The sequence below is a fragment of the Galeopterus variegatus genome, unplaced genomic scaffold (genome assembly GCF_000696425.1).
Source record: "Galeopterus variegatus unplaced genomic scaffold, G_variegatus-3.0.2 Scaffold2726, whole genome shotgun sequence".
NCBI classification, from domain to species: domain Eukaryota; kingdom Metazoa; phylum Chordata; class Mammalia; order Dermoptera; family Cynocephalidae; genus Galeopterus; species Galeopterus variegatus.
The window spans coordinates 71213-76334 of NW_007728837.1; the positions used below are offsets into that span (position 1 = coordinate 71213).

Here is a 5122-nt window from a genome sequence, read left to right on the forward strand (position 1 = left end):
AAAAAAAAAAAAAAAGAACCAAAAGATAGCCTGTGCCTTCCTTCTGAAGATTACAGTGAGATTTATAAAATGAGACACCAAAAGAATGTGAAGTCCCCACATAGGCATGAAGGGCAAGAGTCCCCTGGTAGAGGTGGGACTGGGCTGAGCTAACTCTTGAATGAAATGTGGCTCCAGCAGCTATTGTCTGGATGATGGTCAGCAGAGAATTCTTGGAGCTTGTCCTGATCCAGACCTTAAATTGTATCACAAGACAAGGCACATGAATTTAATGACCACAGGTGGGAAGAAAGGGCAAAAATGTCAGCACCTGCTTCTGTGATTAAAATGGTAAACAAAGCAGGCAGCACCTGGATTTGAACCAGGGACCCCTTGACCTGCAGTCAAACGCTCTACCCCTGAGCTATACCCCCACTTATGTGTAACTTCTCATTAGGGCCTTTTCATCGATGGCACTGCAACTAGGGTCTCTACTTATTTACAATTCAGTGTTTTTTCTGTATGTTCCAGAAACTGGCAAGCCACTCCAGTACAGTCTGCCCTCCCTGCTTTCCCTCTCCAACCTTAACTAGTCGCATCACTCCAGCCCTCTTCTTTCTCACATTGCGGTAAGGACGCCAACCTTTAAACGTGGAAAGGACATTTGACTAGTATTTTTCCATAAGTCCACATGAACTATGAGACAAAGGCTGCTAGTCCCACGTTTTTAGCTGCAACTAGGGTCTCTTCTTATTTACAATTCAGTGTTTTTTCTGTATGTTCCAGAAACTGGCAAGCCACTCCACTACAGTCTGCCCTCCCTGCTTTCCCTCTCCAACCTTAACTAGTCGCATCACTCCAGCCCTCTTCTTTCTCACATTGTGGTAAGGACGCCAACCTTTAAACGTGGAAAGGACATTTGACTCTAGTATTTTTCCATAAGTCCACATGAACTATGAGACAAAGGCTGCTAGTCCCACGTTTTTAATGAAACTCACACTCAGTCCAGGGACAGGCTCCTCCACACTCCAAGGCTTTAAGGAGGGGCTCATTATTTCTCTCATTCAACATTTATTCATTCAACAAACACTCATGGAGCTTGTTAGGTGACAAGCCTTGTCATCCATGTTGAGGACACAGAGACACATAAGAACATTGCTCTCATTCCTCAGACAGTTTTAGTCCAAATGGAAGACAAACCCATGAACCAAAATATCTCCACAGAAGTCGCAGTAGCCTATGGGAGCAGGAGTAGGGAGCTACCCTGCCTGGGGAGTCCGGAGGGGCTTCTTGGAGGAGGTGACAAGGAAAATTTGCCAGATGAAGAAACTGGGGAGGCCTTCAGGACAAGGGAGGAACAAGAGCAAAGGTAAAAATAAAAGCGTGGAAAGGGGAGGTCAAGTGTGTCTTGAGCTCAGTGAGGCTTGAGACTGATGTGACAGGAAGGCGTCAACCCAGCAAGCACTTGGGAAGGCTGGGCTTCCACCACCATGAGTGAGACTCACAGTCGTTGCCCTTGGAGGAAAGCTTGTGACACACCCATGGCAAGCCACCTGGATGAACCCCCACAGCCACACTGTTGTCTCTTTCTAAAGACGAGTACACAGTCTTGGCCAGAATAGAATCCAGGCCCAGAGGGCACCAAAGCACACGGTTAACACAGTACAGTTAATACGAGGGATGCTGGGCGGGGGCTAAGGACCAAGATTGGTGACAGGGGCAATTATTTGCCTCCTTGTAAGTTTTACTCTTTGGCATCTAAAAGTGACTCTAGCAAGGGGGCACCTGGATTTCAACCGGGGACGCCTTGAACTACAGTCACATGGTCTACCCGTGAGCTCTGCCCCAAGGCTTATTTGTAGGTCACAATTGCACCCTTTGAAGTGTGTGGCAGACTGCTGTTTCTGGACTCTTCCAGCCAAGTTCTTTGTAGGGGCAGCCTGGCCCGTGACAGCCTGGCCCTCACTGCCCTCACTCACTCAGGGGTCCACCCATAAACACCTACTGACCATTGGCCATGCACCAGGCACATCCTTACCTCTGCCACCCTGTTCCGTCTGCCCTGCAGCGGGCGATCATTGGCTTCCCCAGCTTAACAGCACCCCAGCTCCGCCTCCTCCTTTCCTGCACTTGGGCGCTGGGGAGCAGAGAGGTCTCTGCAGGGACAGAGGAGCAGGTCTGGAACAAGAACCTGGCCACACCCCCACACTCCAAGACACCAGGTGAACCCCTTTCTCCCTTCCCGCCATAGGCATCATTCACTCAACCCCCTACAACCTGCTACATATTGTGGAGAGGTAAGGTGAACCCGCTCCGGATTCCCTCTCAAGGAGAAAACTAATTGGGGGGGTGTGGGGTGACGCCATGATCACCAGCTTGTGGCCGCACCGGGCACAGAAGACTGGGTTTCAAGACTCACAGCAGAGGGCAGGGAGGAGTGTGGGGACGGGGTGTGTGGGATCGAGCCAAGACGGACCCCCGATTGGTGGAGAAGCCAAGAGGGCGTTGGTTCCCCTGTGAACCCTTCCCAGTGCCCCACCTGCCTGTCCTCTCCCCATAGAATCAGTCCCCGACAAAGTCTGTGCTGCCCACAAGAACCTGCCAAGTGGCTTTTTTGTGCAGAAATACCAACGAGGGTCCCTGACACCCTTGGCATTGGCTGTGCCAAGTTCACCCAACACTCTGAAGTAATTTCATACTCACCGTGCTGTCTTCTTTTTTCAAGGCCACTTCAGCAAGACAGAATTGACCGGATTGACCCAAGGGCGTGCTATTTTTAGTTCCAACTGACCCCAGGAGAAGGGGGTGTCAGACTCGCCAGCCCACTCAGCTGCAGGAGCTGGAACTGGTCCCTGAGCTGAGTGTCCCAGGCCCAGCCCCCTCCAGGATGGAACCTCTCCCTCGCCAGCCTTGCCTGGGCACCTTTCTCCTGGCAGTGAGGCTACTCCCAGACCTCCAGCCCCCCCGTCTCCACCGTGCCATCTCTTTCCACCCCCCATAACACTCAGGGGGTCTGGGGGGACTTGTTTGAGCAGCTCTGTTTGGAAACTGTGCCCCAAGCTCTGAGGGACAGGAAGGCAGAGGGAGCCCAGGAGAGAGACGCTTTAGGCTTGGTCCCTTGGGAGGTAGGACAGAAAGGAAGACACAGAGAGGACACTATGAGGACAGAGCCCACGGGAGAGGTGGAACCACTGAGACACTGGCTGGGAAGACAAGGTGCTCGACATGGTTTTCAGTTGACTGTGGTTACCAAGAAAGAAACCATAGCTAAGCATAGTTTCAACTTACTCAGGAAAGAAAGAAACATAGGCTCTCAGCAGTGGAGGGCTGTGCAGTTTTCAACCTGTCTAAGCGGTGGTCATACTGGTGGCGGGAGAGATGGCAGGGTCCGAGGGTCCCCCCATCCCTTTGTTAGGCCCAATGTGCAAAGGTCACTGGTGTTACTGCTGTTTTATGCCAAGGAAAAATTTGCAATTTTTACATCATCATCTCATAAAACAGAATTTTTTAAAATTTTTATGTAGCAAATCTTATACATTTTTTATAGTTATGTCATATTTCCAACAGTTAGAGAAAATTGATATTCTTTCTGAGGTTGAGGGCCGGTGGTGTGACTTTAAGACAGGCAAAAATTCTTTAGCTCTGACACCAAAAGCTCAACTGATGAATTGGACTTCCTTAAAACTGACAATGTTTGCTCTTTGAAAAACACTGTTAAAGGAATGAAAAGACAAGTCACAGACTGGGGGAATATTTGCAAACTGCGTATCTGATGCAGGGCTTGAACCCATAATGTATAAAGAACTCTGGAGTCTCAATTATAAGAAAACAACCCAAATGAAAAAATGCACGGAAGATCTGAACAGACACTTCACCAAAGAACAGATATGATGACTGTAAACATATAAAAATATGCTCACCATCATTAGTAATTAGGGAAGTACAAATTAAAACCACAGTGAGACACCACTAAATGACATTAGAATGTAAATCAGAAAGACCAACCATAACAAGCGTTGGCGAGGACGTGGGGCAGGTGGAACCCTCACGTCGTGCTCGTGGTAATGTGAAATGCTACAGTCACTTTGAAAACAGTTTGGCAGTTTCTCCCAAAGTTAAACGTACATCTACTCTATGGCCCAGCTGTTGCACTATTTACCCACGAGTAGTGAGAGCACGCAGCCCTGCACTTCTGCACGAACTGTCCATAACTGTGTTTGCTCAAGCCAAAAACTCAGAACAACTCAAATTTTATCAACAGGTGAAAGGACAGACAAATGGTGGAATATGCACAGGGAATACTGCTCATCAATAAAAATGAATGAGCTATTAACATATACAACAACAGAAATGGATCTCAAAACATTATCTTGAGTCAAAGAAGTCAGACCACAACGAAACCCAGAGTACCTATGGTGAGATTCCATCTATGTGAGATTCTGGAACATGCAAGCCCCTCTGTGGAGAGAGAGCAGGTCATGGGGGGCTGGGGAGAGGCAGTATTTAGGGAAATAAGGAAATGGTGCTTTGCCTGGAGCTGGAAGGCAGAGCTGGGGTGCAGCGCTCCATTTCCTCGTGGTCCCCAAAGCCTTGCAAGGCCGGGACCCCGCACCCCGTCGCGTGGAAGAGCTTCTGCTTTCGCCCCGGGAGGGGGTCTTAGGGAAAGCCGAGCACGCCCCGCTGAGTCACCACAGCCCGCGCAGTCCCCGGCAGCGCCCTGAGCCCCTCGGGAGGTTCCGCCAGGCTGGTTGTCGTGGTCCCGCCCCGCCCCGCTGGCCTCGCTCCAGGCTGTGGTCCCCGCCGAGTCCCGCTCGGCCCCTCGCGCTCGCTCCGCAGCGTCGCCTGCTGGGCGCCCGGCCGTCGTGCAGCGTCCCCAGGCGCCCCCGCGGCGCGTCTCCTGCCCCGCCCCAGGCCTGAGCCCCCGGTTGAACTTGGGGGATTCTGCGTCCGTGTTGAGGAGCCTCCCCGCCCTGGTCCCTCTGGGCCTTGACCTCGGCTCTGCTTTGGCCAGAGGACACATCTGGGACCGGGTCGTCACTAGCAACTTGTGAAACGTTGAACTCTGGAACCCCTCGTCCCCGCCTGTCCCCATCTCTGATGCGTCCCTCCCCCACCTCCTGCTCCTTCCCCCCCCCCCCCCCCC

The 5122-nt window shown here is 51.4% G+C and overlaps 1 non-coding gene across 1 annotated transcript; it reads right to left on the reverse strand.

Annotated features, from left to right (window-relative positions):
• Positions 1–341: 341 nt before the first annotated feature.
• Positions 342–413, reverse strand: TRNAC-GCA. Its single transcript has one exon. It is a non-coding gene; the product is annotated as a tRNA-Cys (tRNA).
• Between the last annotated feature and the right edge of the window lie 4709 nt (positions 414–5122).